The 16,948-nt window shown below is 42.2% G+C and overlaps 1 pseudogene; it reads right to left on the reverse strand.

Annotated features, from left to right (window-relative positions):
* Positions 1–8,525: 8,525 nt before the first annotated feature.
* On the reverse strand, positions 8,526–10,726 carry LOC118573967 (annotated as a pseudogene).
* Between the last annotated feature and the right edge of the window lie 6,222 nt (positions 10,727–16,948).

The raw sequence follows: 16,948 nt of genomic DNA on the forward strand, positions 1-16,948 counted from the left end.
GGAGTAGGTATGGCCTTGTTGGAGGAAATGTGTCACTTTGATGGCAGGCCTTTGGGTTTCCTATGTTCAGGATATTGTCCAGTGTTTCAGTTAACTTCTGTTTCCTGCAAGATGTAGAACTCTCAGCTACCTTTCCAGTACCACATCTACCTGCATGCTGTCATGCTCCCCCCATCCTGATGATAATGGATTGAACCTCTGAAATGTAAGTGTTTTCTGTAGAAGAGTTGCTGTGGTCATGGTGTCTCTTCACAGCAATAGAAACCCAACAAAGACAGAAGCCAGGCTCTCAGAAGTCTTCCACCTTTTTTTTATTTTAAGACAAGGTCTCTCATGGGGTAGAACTTTCCCAAGTAGGCAAGGCTGCCTGGCCAATGGTGTGTGGGGTCAGCCTGTCTCAGCCTCTTATCTCACTATCATGGGGACTACAAATAGACACAACCACCATTGCCTTTTTAGAGGGGCATGGGGGATCTGAACTCAGCTCCTTAAACTTTCAGGCAAATGTCTTATGACTGAGCCATCTTCCTAGCCCTCTATCCTTTTACTGAGTCTTTAATTAATAATTCTTTACATAAGCTGTGTTCAAATTACTGATATGGATTCTGTCTCCTTACTGCACCCTAACTGATACACCTGACAAAACTAAATGCAAGGAGATCCTGCCATTGTCAAACTTACAATGAAATATTTCAAAAGCTGACAGGAAGGCAATCCACCACTAGCACAAATCTGCAGACATAATGAGTGAAAGGACTAGAGTAGAGACAGGAGGCTAAGAATTCAAAGAGTGTGAAATCAACTCAGTGTGCGCACTTATAAAACCTACACACACACACACACACACACACACACACACACACACACACACACAAAAGCATGGGCTGATGAAATGTTTAGTAGGTAAAGATGTTTACTTCCAAAGCTACTGAGTTCAATCTCTAGGACACGTGATAGAAGGAGAGAACTGGCTCCTGAAAGTTGATTTTTACTTCCATACTTGCACCATTGTATACACACACACACACACACACACACACACACACACACACACGCACGCACATGTAAAATAAAAAATATTTTTGAAAAGAAAATCTAGGACTAGAGAGATGACTCAATGTTAAGAGTACTTACTGCTCTTCTAAAGGACTTACGTTGGGATCTAAGCACCATGGCAAGCTGTCAGTGGATTTTTCTGTCCTGCCTGCCAACTCCCAAAAAAACCACACTAAGACTTATTATTAATTATGAAAGCTCAGCCCAAAGCTTAGGCTTGTTTCTAACTAGTTCTTATAACGTAAATTAACCCATATCTTTTAGTCTATATTCTTTTACATGGCTCAGTTACCTTTATTCTGTCTTGCCCATGCTGCTTCCTCTGTGGCTCCTGGCATCTCTCTCATCTCTGCCCTTCTTCCCAGAGTCCTCTCTGCTCCAGAAGTCCTGCCTAGCTATTGGCTGTTCAGCTTTTTATTAAACCAATCTGAGTGACAAATCTTCACAGTGTACGGAAAGATTACTCCCCAACAGCAAGCTGCTCACAACTGCCCATAACTGCAGCTCTAGGAGGCCACTAGTACACACATGCACTTACTCACACACATATATGCAGTTTTTTAAGAATAATAGATTGGAGGGAATAACCACAAATACAGAGATCTTAAAAATACCGGTACTTTGGGTGCTGCAGAGACGGCTAAGCCATTAAGAACACATGTTGTTCTTACAGAGGGCCTGCTTCAGTTCCCAGCACCCAGTTGGTGGCTCAACCAACAGCAATTCCAGGTCCAAGGGGATCTGACGCCCTCTTCTGACCTCTGCAGGTATCCTGCATGCAAGCAGTTAAAACACTCATACATGGCCGGGCAGTGGTGGTGCACGCCTTGAATCCCAGCAGAGCCAGGCGGATCTCTGTGAGTTCGAGGCCAGCCTGGTCTACAAAGCAAGGTCCAGGGAAGGTGCAAAGCTACACAGAGAAACCCTGTCTCAAAAAAAAAACAAAAACAAAAACAAAAAAACAAAACAAGCTTGAGATTTAAAAGATAAAATATATATAACTAAGAGAAGTCAAGTGTGGTGGTGCATGCCTTTAATCACAGCACCTGGGAAGCACAGGCAGGCAGAGTTCAAGACCAGCGTGGTCTATAGGGCAAGTCACAGGATATCCAGGGCTACACAGAGAGACCCTGTCTCAAAACCCCATAATAATAATAGTAATAGTAATAATAATGCTAAGAGAAATATTTATAGTCTGTTCCCTTTATGTAAGAAAGGAAAAGAAACAAAGATGCCTCCACTATAGACTACTGGCAATGGTCGAGAGAGTGCCTGAGCTGAACTACTCTGGTGATCGGATGGCCGAACACCCTAACTGTCATGATAGAACTCTCATCCAGTGACTGATGGAAGCAGATGCAGAGATCCATGGCCAAGCCCCAGGTGGAAATGGGGGGTTGGATTGGGAGGGAAGGCTGGGGGTGGGAGGAGGGAGGACAGGGGAATCCGTGGCTGATACGTAAAATGTCTAGAAAATCTCTTATATAAAATTTAAAAAAGATTATGAAAGCAACAACTAACATTTCAGTCTCACTGGGTATTTGTTAAAGAATATTTTTTCGGGTTGGGGATTTAGCTCAGTGGTAGAGCACTTGCCTAACAAGTGCAAGGCCCTGGGTTCAATTCTCAGTCCCCCCCCCCAAAAAAAAGAATATTTTTTCTAAATTTTGTAATTTTATACTATTTGGATGTCTTAAAGTTTTTGTTTGTTTGTTTTTGTTTTTCGAGACAGGGTTTCTCTGTAGCTTTGGAGCCTGCCCTGGACTAGCTCTGTAGACCTGGCTGGCCTCGAGCTCACAGAGATCCACCTGCCTCTGCCTCCTAAGTGCTGGGATTACAGGTGTGTGCCACCACCGCCCTGCTAAGTTATTTCTTATTCTAAATAAGTATTGATTTATATCAATGTTATATTTGAAATGCAGTTTCCTTCTTATTAAAGAGACCCCCAAACTTAAAAAAAAAGGAAAAGAAAGTGAAATATGGTTGTGGGTGCCTAAAATCCCAGCACTTGGAAGGCTGAGGCAGTAAAAGTGGCAATTGGAGGCAAAGGTTATATCTCAAATAAAAATAAAACAAAACAGTATGTCTCGCTTTTATTATATTTCCATAGCAAATCAAAAAGATATAAAAATAGATTGATAGAAACAATGCATTTGTTTGTGTGTGGAGGTGGTAGATGTGGGCAGGGATGGATCTGAGACTTCTATTGTATGCATTTTATATTAGTGTAACTTACTAAAGAAGTGTGTTAGTCTAGGCCCTCTGAAACAGAAGCCAGGATAGGATTGGCCATGCAGGACTGATCAGGGAGATGTCTGTGAGAGTGAAAGGGGAGGAGCCTTCAGACACTGACCATTAGACTGCAGTGCCGTTCGGGAACGCTTTGTCAGACACGAGGCAGCCTCAGACCCAAACTACGCACCAGAGGAAACACGTCCTGTAGAAATGGAGCTGCCTTGATAGCCATGCCGTGTTTAGTCACTGGCTGCTACCAGCGGCCTTTGTGAAGGACTCTTGTCTGCAGCTGCTGCCTTGGTAGATTCTGAAGACAGCAGGCTGAGTTCCTTGGAGCAAGATATTGGAGTGGCATATTTTTACAGCCTCCACATCATGAGACTAAATTTTGTATTGAAAAGATGAATGAAGACATTTTCGGACAAAGACTGAAAGAGTTTATCACTCATATGTCTTCTACAGCAACTGAAATTCATTTTACATCTAAACATCACTTCGGATTTGAAGCAGCAGCCTGATACTGACATTTTGTAAATGTATCATGATGTTTCCTGTATCACTTAAGGATCTCTAAAGGGTTTGCTTCAAAAAGAAATGTTTTGAGTCCTGGAAGGGCAGTATAGGGTGGAAGCAGCAGTAGGAAGCAAACACACTAGAAAACATTTGGGAAATAAATCAAATAAAGCCTGGTGGACTGAGTCTGATCCCCAGGACCCACATGGTAGAAGAAGAGGGCCTACTCCAGCAAGATGGTCTCTGTCTTAGTCAGCGCTCTATTGCTGTGAAGAAACACCATGACCATGGGCACCTCATATATATATATATATATATATATATATATATATATATATATATATATATATATATATATATATATATATAAAAGCATTTAATTGGGGCTGGCTACAGTTTCAGAGGTTTAGTGCATTGTCACCGTGATAAGGAGTATGGTGGCACATAGGCAGACATGGTAGCTTCGAGTTCTACATCTTGATCCATGGACAGCAGGAAGAGAGAGCCACTGGGACTTGGAAACTCCAAAGCCCACCCCCAGTGACATAACTTCCTCCTTCCTTCACACCTATACATAAAAAAGAATTACTCAGGCTGGGCAGTGGTGGCACACGCCTTTAATCCCAGCACTCAGGAGACAGAGGCAGGAGGATCTCTGTGAGTTCAAGGCCAGCCTGGGCTACAGAGTGAGTTCCAGGACAAGTGGAAATGGAATTCAGTGGCAAGGAATTCAGGATTTAAGAACTAAAACTGCATGGAACTGAATTCTGCCAAGAGCCTAAATGGGCAAGGAAGTAAAGGCTACCCCAAACCGGCTAGACAAGAGCCAGCAAATAGATTTCAGCCTTGTGAAATCTGAAGCAGAGGAACCGTCTGAGCCTGTCTAGACTTGTGACCTAATGATCTGTTGTTTTACTTGTTAAGTTTATGAGGATTCTTTGTACAGCAGTAGAAAATCATATGCTCTCTCCTTAAAATATGTCTATTTTTATCTGTGGGACCTCTGAGTACCACATTTGGAAATAGGTTTTTATAGCTGTAGTTCAGTTAAGATGAGATCACAGTTGAATAGGATAGGACCTACTTTAATGACTGCCATCTTTTTAAACATTTTTAATTAATGTGTGTGTGTGTGTGTGTGTGTGTGTGTGTGTGTGTGTGTGTGTGTGCATGAGAGAGAGAGAGAGAGAGAGAGAGAGAGAGAGAGAGAGAGAGAGAGGGAGGGAGATGATCACTGGTGCCACAGCACATGTAGAGGTCAGAAGACAACCTGTAGAAGTTGATTCTCTCCTTTCAACGTGAGGGTCCTGGGGATTGAACCCAGATCATCAGGCTTGGTGGTAGTGCCTTTAGTGGCCTGCTGAGCCATCTCTCTAGCCCAGACTGGTGTCTTTATAAAGGAAAGAAGAGGGAGATTAGGAGACAGAGACACACAGAAGGAATGAGGCCATGTAGTCATGGAAACAGTGAGCTGTGTGGCACACACAGAATGCCAAAGAATGTAGAAGTTGCCTGGAGCCTCAGCGATCAGGAAAGATTCCTTTCTTCCCTAGGATTCCTCAGAGAGCTGGCCATAATGGCACATATCTGTAATCCCAGAATGTGGGAAACTGGTGAAGAGGGATCAGGACTTCTGGGTTCCATAACAAGTTCAAGGCCAGCCTGAGCTATATAGTGAGACCCTGCCCCTTCCCTATAAATGAAGTCTTGAGAGAGAGAGCAAGCATGGCTGGCTGTATTGACACCTTAATTTTGGACTTGTAGCTTTTTTGTAGGTTTCCAGAGTAACTATGTATTTGTTTCTGTGTGTGCAGGTACATGTGTGTATCAGGTGTTACATTCCTCAAGAGCCACCCACCTTTGTTTGGCTGGTTTGTTTGAAATGTTTCACATCTATTTCCTTATTTATTTATTTACTGAGGATATAGGTGTGCTGCTGTGTATATGTGGGAGTCAGAGGACAACTTGAAAGAGTTGTTTTTCTCATTCCATCAAGTGGGACCTGGGATCACACTCAAGTCATTGAGCCTTTACCAGATGAGCCATCTCTCCTCACTGGCACCTGGGGCTCCCTGCTTAGGACAGAGTGGTTGGCCAGTGAGCCCAGAGATGTCTGTCTCTGCCTCCCCAGCATTGGAGTCACAAGCATGAGCCTCTATGCCCAGCTTTTTTTGTTCTTTGTTTTGTTAAGATAGGGTCTCACCATGTAGCCCCAGCTGGCCTGGAACTTGATATATAGACCAGGCTGGCTCAAACTCTCTGCCTCCTGAGCGCTCCAGTTAAAGGTGTGCACCATCTGACCACTCCGAGATTTTTTTGTTTTATTTTTATTATTATTATTTTTTACATCCCAACCACTGTTTCCCTGCATCCTCTCCTCCAAGCCCTCCCCCCATCCACTCCTCTTCCATTTCTCTCTAGAAAAAGTCTGGCTTCCCATGGATGTCAACCAAACATGGCATATCAAATTGCAGTAACACTAGGCACCTCCCATGTATTAAGGTTGGGCAAGGTGACCCAGTGTGAGGAATAGGTTCCCAAGAGCCAGCCAAAGCGTTAGTTAGGGACAGCTCCTATCCCCATTGTTAGGAGTCTCACAAGAAGACAAGGTACACAGCTGTCACATATATGTAGAGGATCTAGGTCAGTCCCACGCAGGCTCCCTGGTTTTCAGAGGGCTCCTATGAACCCAGGTTAGTTGATTCTGTGGGCCATGTTCTCGTGCTGTCCTTGACAACTCTGGCTCCTACAGTTCTTCCTCCCCTTCTTCCACAGGATTCCCCACTTCCACCTACTTTCTGGCTGTCACTTCCAGCTTTTTCCTGTGGATTCCGAGGGTTCAATTCAGGTCCTTGGGTCTGCAGTAAGTACTTTACTAAATGCTTCCTACTCTTCCAGAGAACAACAGGACCTTATTGGGCAGCTTACAATTGCCTATAACTCTAGCTCCAGAGGGGCCAACATTCTCTCCTGGCCTCCTTGGTCACTGTCACACTTGTGGCATACATTTACAGAGACACACAGGATGGTGGTTTAAATGAGAATAGTTCCAATAAGCTCAGATGTTTGGACACCTGGTCTCCAATTGATGGTGTTGCTTGGGAAGGTTAGGAGGTGTGGCCTTATTGGAGGAAGTATGTTACTTATTGGAGGAAGGCTTTGAAAAATTAAAGACCCTGTTTCAAAACAATGAAAAGAAAACCTTAAAACAGTAACTAATATAAACACACATAAATAAAAATAAAATCTTAAAAAACATGAATGTCATATGTTTCCAGTTATCTATTAAAATGATAGTGCTACTACTGACTTTATTTTCTATTTATTTTTGTGAGACAGGGTCTCATTATGTAGCCCTCATTGTCCTAGAACTTGCTATGTAGACCAGGTGGCTTCAACCTCACATCCACCTGCTTGACATGGGTGCTGGGATTGACACTCCTGTCCTTTGTAAGAGCAGTATGTGCTCTTAACCACTAACCAGTTCCTCCAACTCCCTATGTATTAGTCACCTTTCTATGGCAGGAGCCATGTGACTTCTTCAGGGGACAAGGCCTGAGAATAGCACTTACAAGTTCTCCTTGTGGCAAAGCCCTGGAGAACCTGACCCACTGTGGCAAGACCAATGGATAGTTCACTACATAACTCTGGGCACGACCTCGGGAACACATGTGCTACCCGTTCTCCTTGCTTTCCTTATACAAACCACATTGCTGGCTGCCTCTAGTTTCACTGTCTCAGAGCTATGGATGGAATGGCTATTGCATTAGGAGAATTCCCCCTGATGACTCTCCTCTGGGTGAGCCAGAGGGGATGTTGTTCAAAATACACAGTGAACCTGATTCAGCCCCTAAAGCCTTTGATGTTTCAAGTGTGACCATGAATTCAGGCTTTTAAGAACAGGATGTTGCCTTTCCAATGCACCTTGTGACTGTCCTGAAAGAGTCACAGTAGTTCATGACATTCCAAATTTGCATAACTGTTCTGGAGAGAATGATTTTAACTACAAGAGTCTAGGCGAAATGCAAATAAATAGATGATATCAGTAGTTAATGGGAACAGTCTAGGAACAGGGAACAAAGCAGAATCACAGAAACCCACAATGCCCTCATTTCTAATAGTTGTGCCAATACTGGAAGAAGTTGAGCGGAAAGGGACATGAGAAAAAGGGATAAGCAGTGCCAGCTATTGAGAGTAAGTTTCCAAGTTATGTTGCCTATAGGATAAATGAAAAAAACTTGGAAGAGATAGACTAGTGTGTATATACAGAATGTAGAATGAATTGATCCAGCTTGGCTGGTGAGTTGATTATGAGAACTCAGACCCTACCTGATGTAAATATTAGCCACTTGAGGGAGACCTGCTCCCCCTTATTCTCCCAGGGTACTCTTGAGCAGGGAGAAATGAGGAATTTGGAGAGAGAGAGAGAGAGAGAGAGAGAGAAAACACGAGAACACAGGATAGCCTTGGGAGGGCCTGGGTCTAAACCCACTAGCCCCTTCTGTCTCTACCAAAGGGCTTTTAATTTTCTTTTCTTTTTTACAAAAATAAATTTGTATTAAAAGCAGTAAAGTCTGAGCAAGAAGACGGTACAAAGAATGTAAACATCACTACATTCAGCTCAGTCTGATTGGATGCTGAAAAACAAGTCTCAATGTTCTATGTGCCCTTACTAACAAGATACATTAATTCTATTTTACAAAGACAACATATTCTAATTTTCACTGGGAAAAAACAGTTTTTCGAAGTCGATCCCAACGCCAAATGCTGGCGTCATCACAGGCAGCTATGAGGATGCTGCTATCCCTGCTAAAGCTGGTTTGTCAGATAAGAGCACCACATTTCTGGTAAGTCAGTTTTGTACATTGGCTTTATGAGGATCTTCTACTTCTAAATCCCAGACATAAAGTTTGCCGAGCTGATTACCCAATGCCAGCATCTGTGTGAACATGGTTGAAAACATAAAATCAACACAACACCAAACACTAAGGCATTCAGGTAATCCTAAAACAGCTTTCTACTTAGAGAAGCCTCAGCTCCAGCCTTCATGGCCCTCTTGACTAAGTTTTGCATCTTATTTTACTGATTTGTAAGTAGAAATAAAAGCAATATTTCCTTGGCATCGTGAGAAAATAAGGCTCTGCAACATTTCATGGATGGCGTTACAGTACTTTTCTCTACTTTAGACACCAAGAGTGGGATGCTCTTCAAAGCTTTGTTAGAGAAATCACTCAGTTAATTGCCTGACAAAATTGCAGCAGAATTTAATGTTTTAGATAATAGTTATTTTACCTTCCATATTGATTTTTCTCTAAGTTTTTCCAGAAAAAAAGCTAGGTAAGATGATAAACACATTTAAAACACTATCTTAGGAACAGGCATTAGGAATGTAACATTACCAACACCTAACTGCCCATTGCTTTTATAACACTGTAGATAATGTGCAGCGCCCAGGAGGCAGCCAAAGTAATCAACACAGGACCAAGACAACCAGTGTTTGAGGACAAGGAGCATGGACAGAACAGGAAAGGCTAGAACTACACGGTGTTTCAGAAGACAATTCCAAACGTAAAAGTATGTTCTACCTTTTGCCAGAAACCCATAGAAAACCTCATGTACCAAATGTCACATTGGCTGTAATAAAATTGCCCAAGAATAGTTACATTAGACTCACTAGGTTTAATTTTATCTGTATCATCCTCCATTTTGCCAGGTTTCCAGCATACAATGGCATTTTCACAAGACTTGGAAAGTATCAAATCACCTAACCATCACACACAATCAACATAATTCCTATGTATGTCTCTGGTAGAAAAGTCAGGAAAGTGGGTTTTCTGGGATATAAATGGCCTGTTAGTTTTATTTGGGTTATAATCATAAGATTCCTTAATCACATTCATCATTCTCTTTAAGAGAGTTAGCCATACCACAAGACATTATTTTTTCACCCAAAAGATCATAATCAGCACTCAGAAAGAACTTCATCTCTGTGTCCTTCCATGCCTCCAAATATTGTCACAAGCTTGTCCATTTGGATATTCCATAATCATAAGGCATGATCTTTACTTACTGACAGGAGAAGATTTGGGTCTAGTGGGTGGAATTTCAATTTGATAACATTTCCATGGCTAACATAGTGCTTTATACACTGCATTGTTATGGATTAATTTTTTATTTTGTTTTTGTTTTCCGAGACAGGGTTTCTCTGTGTAGTTTTGGAGCCTGTCCTGGATCTTGCTCTGTAGACCAGGCTGGTCTCGAACTCACAGAGATCCGTCTGGCTCTGCCTCCCAAGTGCTGGGATTAAAGGCATGTGCCACCACTGCCCGGTGGGATTAATTATCTTTATTATGCTTCTAGATCAGCAGCAACAAGGAGAGGGTGGCTGGTGTTGCTATCATAGGTCCATGCACAAGTACAAAAGTTTTCATCTGCATCAGCATCTACATAAGACTACAATAACTGGATTTCCCCTAAAGGGCTTTTTAAAGGAATACCAAGGGGTGAGGCAAAAGACCTCCCCCAGCACAGCCAAGTGTAGACTATCCCAAATACCTGGTGACCTTGCACATGGTCAAGCCATCCCCTGCAGCTCTGCTGGGTAAAGCAAGCTCAGATCTCACTAGAAAACTTTTGTGAGCTCCCACAGGTCCCTCCTCTTAATTTTTTAAAGAGCCCCTCAGGCTCCATCAGATAGACTGAGGTCTGTCTTAGATTGCTCTCTATGGTTGTTTCTTCCATTACCCATCAAGGAGATATGCTTTCCATCAAGCATACTCTGTCTTAGGCTGGAAGCTATCAAGAGAAAGTTACTCATCCTTGGCTCTCAGCCTCTGATAGGAGGGAGTATTGAGCTTAACTCAGCTCTGGCCCAGGTTCCTATTGAGCTTACAACCTACACAGCGATCTCCATACCTGCCATACCTCCAAGTACAGGAGTAGAGGACAATAAAGATGGCATATCTTTTTTGGAATGGGTCTTAAGATGTCCATAACAATTTTAGCTGTGCCAAGCCCCTTTTCAACTAAAACTCTTGATATAAACTGCATCCAATAAACTACATCTAACTTAAAGATTTCCTTAGCTTTTTACCAAACTCTGATTCCTTAACCTTAACATAATCCTGGTATAAACATCACCATACATCTTTACAACTCTTAATTGAACTATCATCAGTTTACATATTTACTATTATCACTACACATATTTACACTTTTTAAGCTAGCTTCCGTAAGTGTTTACACTCACATTCAACATTATACTTAACAAATTCACATTCAACATATTCTTTTTTTTTTTTTTTTTTTTTGGAGCTGAGGATTGAACCCAGGGCCTTGCGCTCAAGTGCTCTACCACTGAGCTAAATCCCCAAACCCCATATTCTTATTTATACTTCTTACAAGCCTATATTCATAAGAAAACTCTATAGGACTACCTTAGAAAATATGGAGGAGATTTCTTAGAACTATAAAGACTCTTAGCAGAACTAACTTACACTAGAAAGAATCTCTTAGCAGAACTTAGTCTTATTTTTCATAGATATACTTCTTGGAACTATTAGAAAGAGTTATACAATATCTACCATAATATAAACTTACATTCTATAGGACTACTTTCTTAGAACTATTAGAAAGGCTCTCAATAAGACAGGAAGTATGCAAATCATTTCTTTTTCTTTTTCTTGTTCTTTTTTTTTTTTTTTCCAAGACAGGGTTTCCCTGTGTAGCTTTGCACCTTTCCTGGAACTCACTCTATAGACCAGGCTGGCCTCAAACTGAGAGATCTGCCTGGCTCTGCCTCCCTGAGTGCTGAGAGTAAAGGTGTGCGTCACCACCACCCGGCTTGCAAATCATTTCTAAAGTTCAGAGTTTACAATAAAGTTCAAAGTTTATAGTTAGCTTTGATATCAATCTGAAAGTTTGAAACAAAATCTAATTCTTTAATGGCTCTCCCTCAACCCTGGGATTTAGTGAGTGTTGTTATAAAAACTCTATTAAGAGCTATTTCAGTTTACAACAAACCCAAAGAGGAAGAAAAGAGACGAGAAGAAAAATCCCCTAAGGAATATTCTGTTTCTGAATTGTTTATCTGGCAGCTCAACAAACAATTTCCCCTCAGAAGATAATTGTCTAAGTTGGAGTGGGGTTCCAGACCTGCAGCCTTTAGCGGGTTCCTCTGTGTACCAAAAACATTCCTCAGCAGTCTAGAGGTCTTCTTCTCCTACTGTCCCCAGACTGCCAGATGGAACCTCAATATCAGAGAAATTGATTCCGCTGCTTATCACTCCAGTGTCTCTAAAGGAGTGTCATTAGAGGTGACATTGCTCTGTTCCACAGTCATCACCAAACTCAGACAATTTTCTTAAATTTTTTAAGCTGTCCATGAGTTCTTTTAACAATACTGATATTTCTGATAGATTTTTATTAGCCCAGCATTTCTTAGCAAGGTTATTTGTTCACCAAAACTGCTACTATTCAAAGGAATCAAGAACATAGATGTCATTTCGTGAAACACACTCTTCATTGGCTTACTCTGAGGGAGAACCTTGTCATGCTTTACTGTCCTCACCTCGTCCATTAGCTTCTTACCTCCGGCTATTACTATTAGCGGCTGTGATATACTCTAACCATGAGTGATTTAACTCAGACTGTTCTCACAAACATCAGTACATTCACTAAGCAAACATTCGGATTTAGCATTGTTTTCTTTTTTCTTTTTTATTATTTATTTATTTTTCTATTATCAGCTTGATACAGTACAAATTCTTATCCTCATAGTGAAATGTTTCACTGAAGCTTGCCCAGTAATTGAGTAAAACCAAAACTTCTTATAAGCCACAGTCATCCTAGGGTCCCCCTTGCTATGTAGCCTCCCTGGTTCTGTGGGTTGCAGTCTGATTGTTCTTTGCTTTAGACCTAGAATCCTCCTATGAGTGAGTACATACCATGTTTGTCTTCCTGAGTCTGGGTTACCTCACTCAGGATATTTTCTAGATCCATCCATTTGCCTGCAAATCTCATGCTGTCATTGTTTTTCTCTGCTGAGTAGTACTCCATTGTGTATATGTACCATATTTTCTTAATTTCAAGACAGAGTTTCTCTGTAGCTTTGGAGCCTGTCCTGTAACTCTCTCTGTAGATCAGGCTGGCCTTGAACTCACAGAGATCCACCTGCCTCTGCCTCCCGCAACATTGTTTTCTTATAGAGAACTTTCAAGTGAAGTGACTATTTTGTGATATAACTAGATGTTTTTGAAGTTTGATCCCCACCTATAAAGCAGTCCTTTCTTTATGAATACCTGTTTCCTTGTCTCCCAATTAGATTTGCAAAGGAATCATTCATTTCAGGCTATTTGTTCAAGAGGCAAATAACTTTTTTGTTTGCCCATAAGTTTCTTTTTTTCTTTTCTTTTTTTAATGTGGAGCTGAGGATTGAACCCATGGCCTTGCGCTTGCTAGACAAGCGCCCTAACACTGAGCTAAATCCCCAACCCCATAAGTTTCTTTATATCTAAAAGAATGTTCAGTGTGTATGGACTGATTTCCCTTGCTTTTTTAAAGGATATTAAAGTGGCTTGTTGTTGCCTGGCGGTGGTGGCACAAGCCTTTAATCCCAGCACTCGGGAGGCAGAGCCAGGAGGATATCTGTGAGTTCGAGGCCAGCCTGGTCTACAGAGCAAGTTCCAGGGCAGGCTCCAAAGCTACAGAGAAACCCTGTCTGGAAATACCAAAAAAAAAAAAAAAAAAAAAAAGAAAGAAAGAAAAAAGAAAAAAAAGTAGTTTGTTGACAAATGGTATTAGCACTTTAAATGTCTCCTGAGAGACAAGCTGTTGATCACCTGTTTGTTTTTTGGGAGATAAAGCCAAGTTTTTTACCAATGTTTGGGGGCAAAAAACATTTTTTTTTTGAGCTGAGGATTGAACACTGGGTTCGATCCTCAGCTCAAAAAAAAAAATATTTTAAGCTGAGCGCTTGAAACATTTTGTCCCAGTTTGTCTACCCTTTCTCCATATCAGCTTGCCTATGCTGTCTTGCTTCTACACACTACATTTCCCAGAATCCCTTTCCCTATACTGGCCCACTGTTACTAGCTACCTTTCAGATTCTATTTCCCATAGTTCCTTTCGGGTCTGCCATTTCTTTTTCCCTTTACACAGCCAAAGTCAAGTTTCTGCTTGCCCTGAGCCACGCCTCCTACTTCTTCACCACAGGTGGCTGAGAGATCTTGGCTCTCTTTGAAATGGCATTGTTAGGTGTTCCCCCTTACTGACACTGCTCCCAGAGCCAAGTGCACCTGCCCGTTTGTGCACTTACTTGGACAAGTCCCTCTGTGCCTGAAGCAAAATTCCCTCGGGGCTTGCTTGCTTTTTTGAGTTACAGGGTCAGTGAAAGCACTCGAAACAAAGCTTTTTCCCAGCCCTTTCAGAGAGACTTCTCCCCGCCCCATAGAAAAGAAAGCTTTACTCCTGGATGGTTGTCAAGGCTTATCTCCTCCCCCAGCTACAAAGCCCCTAAGAGGCTCCGCGTCACCGCATTCTCATTGCCAGTAGCCCTTACTCAGGTCCTCTACCATCTCTGTTGTGGCTTCACCTTGGGGGAAGCTGTCCCGGTTTCGGCTTTCTGCCTGCACTCTCGATAGGCACTAACCACAGGGAACTTCTGGCTGCTTTTTTACTAGCAGAGAGGATCTGCCATCACAATAGTTCTTCTTAGAGTGAACCACAGGTGATTTTCCCATAGGTGTCATTAACAGTGAATCTAATCTCCCCACCCCCCCATGAACTGAAGAAAAGATTTATTGGAGACCAAACAGTCCTTCTGCTCATATGACCAAAGTCCTTTTGTTTAGGACAATGTCATCAGCACTGATTATTTTTTCAATAGGGAGGGGGCATTGAACCTAAGAGAAATAAGATCACGTGATTTAAGTTTAGACGATATGAACGGGCACATAGTGGACGGCCTCCTCCTCACTTCTGTCTCAGGGCCAGTGTGCTTACATATTCTTCCAGAGGCATTTGCACTGGAAAGAAAAGACACACATAAATTTCAACCCATCCTCATTTTAAATGGGGTGAGTTATACACTTATTTATCTCACAGGTGAATCTAATTTTGTCCTCACAGAAAGAGAAATCTCTGAGAAGCAAATATCTAAAAGGCTTTTTAGCATTTAGAGGGAGAGAGTAATTTTTTTTTCTAAGAAAGCTTTTAGCTTGAGAGAGAAAGATTAAGTTGTTCCCAAGACTTCTGTCCTCTAAACTTTTTGGCTTCACGACCCTAGTATCTGCCTCAGGGGAAATCTTTTTCCTCTGCTGCTTGGACTTAGCATTTTAGCTGTCCCCAGGCCAAGAGCTTCCATAGGAATCTTTCTGCCTGTTTTTTTCTTTCCTTTCTCCAGGATTTTTCATTTATAACCCCATAATTAGAAAATTTAGGATATGGTTCCTCTGTCTTGCTGCTTACTTTAAGCTATATTCCTACACTATACTTTTCTAAGTTCTTTCCTTATTTTTCATAGATAGAAATTTGAGACAGAAAGGGAGAAATCTTGATAGAGAATAGTCTATGCTGCAGCCTTTATATTCAGACATCCGGCCAGTCCCTTTTTTTTTTTATCCTCCCAAGAATAAAAACCCACACCTTTACTTTCACTACAGAACTGGACAAGTCCAAGTGCTTCCCATGGGGCTTTCTCCCCAAGCTTTTGCCAAGTACTCTGGGTCCCTGTTTCAGTCTGTTTGTGTCTTCATGGAATGTATGTCAGAAAACGGCAGTGCTGCCAGGCGGTGGTGGTGCACACCTGTAATCCCAGCACTCGGGAGGCAGAGGCAGGCGGATCTCTGTGAGTTCGAGGCCAGCCTGGTTTACAGGGTGAGTTCCAGGACAGCCAGGGCTACAGAGAAACCCTGTCTCCACCAACAACAAGAAGAACAACAAAAAGAAAATGGCAGCGGTGACATGGCCTAAGTGGGGGCTTTTCAGCCTCCTCTGGTCAAAAGGTCACCCATGAGACACCTGTTCAGACCCAAAAGAAGAGTCAGCAGCTTCTCATGGGGAAAAACTAACCAATAAAATAAAATAAAGCCCTCCTTCAAGTCTCTGAAGAGTAACCTAGGCAACCATTACCATTATGAGTCACATATCACAGGTGTCATCCACAGCCATGCTAGCAGGAGAGTGACAGTGTACACGCCGCTGTTTGAGCAGCTCCATTTTCAAAGGCAAGTAGCAGAGGAAGCATAGGGGCTCAGAATCAGAATAAAAAGTAGAGGAGATTGCTGAGCACAAAGGAGACTAGGCAAACTGTGTTTACTGGCTCGCAAAGATCAAAGCTGGGATCCTGTTCTCTCACTCAGTCTTCGAGACCTAGGTATTCTTTTGATGTGTCCTTGAAACATGCTTCAGAGCTATGGAAGGTATGGGTTTCAATTGTGAGCCCTTTTAGTAAATGCCTAGTTAGTGCTGGTAGCCCATCAAGCAAGGGTTCTGGTTTATTCCAAGAGGTCCACACTGTTCTCCTAGTTATCCTGGATCTGTTTATCCTGCTCTTGTCACTGTCCTGTTCAATCTAGTTAGCAGTCCTGCTCAGTGTAGACCTTTATCCCCAAAATATGTTTCAGATCCAGGCTGGTGGAGCCTTCTATCTATCTATCTATCTATCTATCTATGGTTCTTTGAGACAAGGTTTCTCTGTGTAGTTTTGGAGCCTGTCCTGGAACTCCCTGTGTAGACCAGGCTGACCTTGAACTCACAGAAATCTACCTGCCTCTGCTTCCCAAGTACTGGGATTAAAGGTGCGTACCACTATGCCTGTCTCCTATTTTTGTCTTGGAAAGGGATAACAGCATCTAGTTTCATTGTACAGATAAATCCTACTATAAAAGAAAGACAGCAGGCTTGAGGAGATGGCTCAGTGAATAAAGGTGCTTGCTGCCAACCTGACGACCCAAGTTGGATCCCCAGGCCCCACATGGTAGAAGGAGAGAACCAACTACTGAAAGCTAGCCTCTACACATGTGACACGGTACACACGTGCCCCCACACAGATAAGTAAAGAAATGAATCATAAAAAGTTTAAAGAGAAATGGAGATCCCTCTGAGGATGAGGCAGGGAAGAAAGCTAACCATTGAAAAACCAAAA

This window comes from Onychomys torridus, chromosome X, assembly GCF_903995425.1.
Source record: "Onychomys torridus chromosome X, mOncTor1.1, whole genome shotgun sequence".
In the NCBI taxonomy this organism is placed as follows: domain Eukaryota; kingdom Metazoa; phylum Chordata; class Mammalia; order Rodentia; family Cricetidae; genus Onychomys; species Onychomys torridus.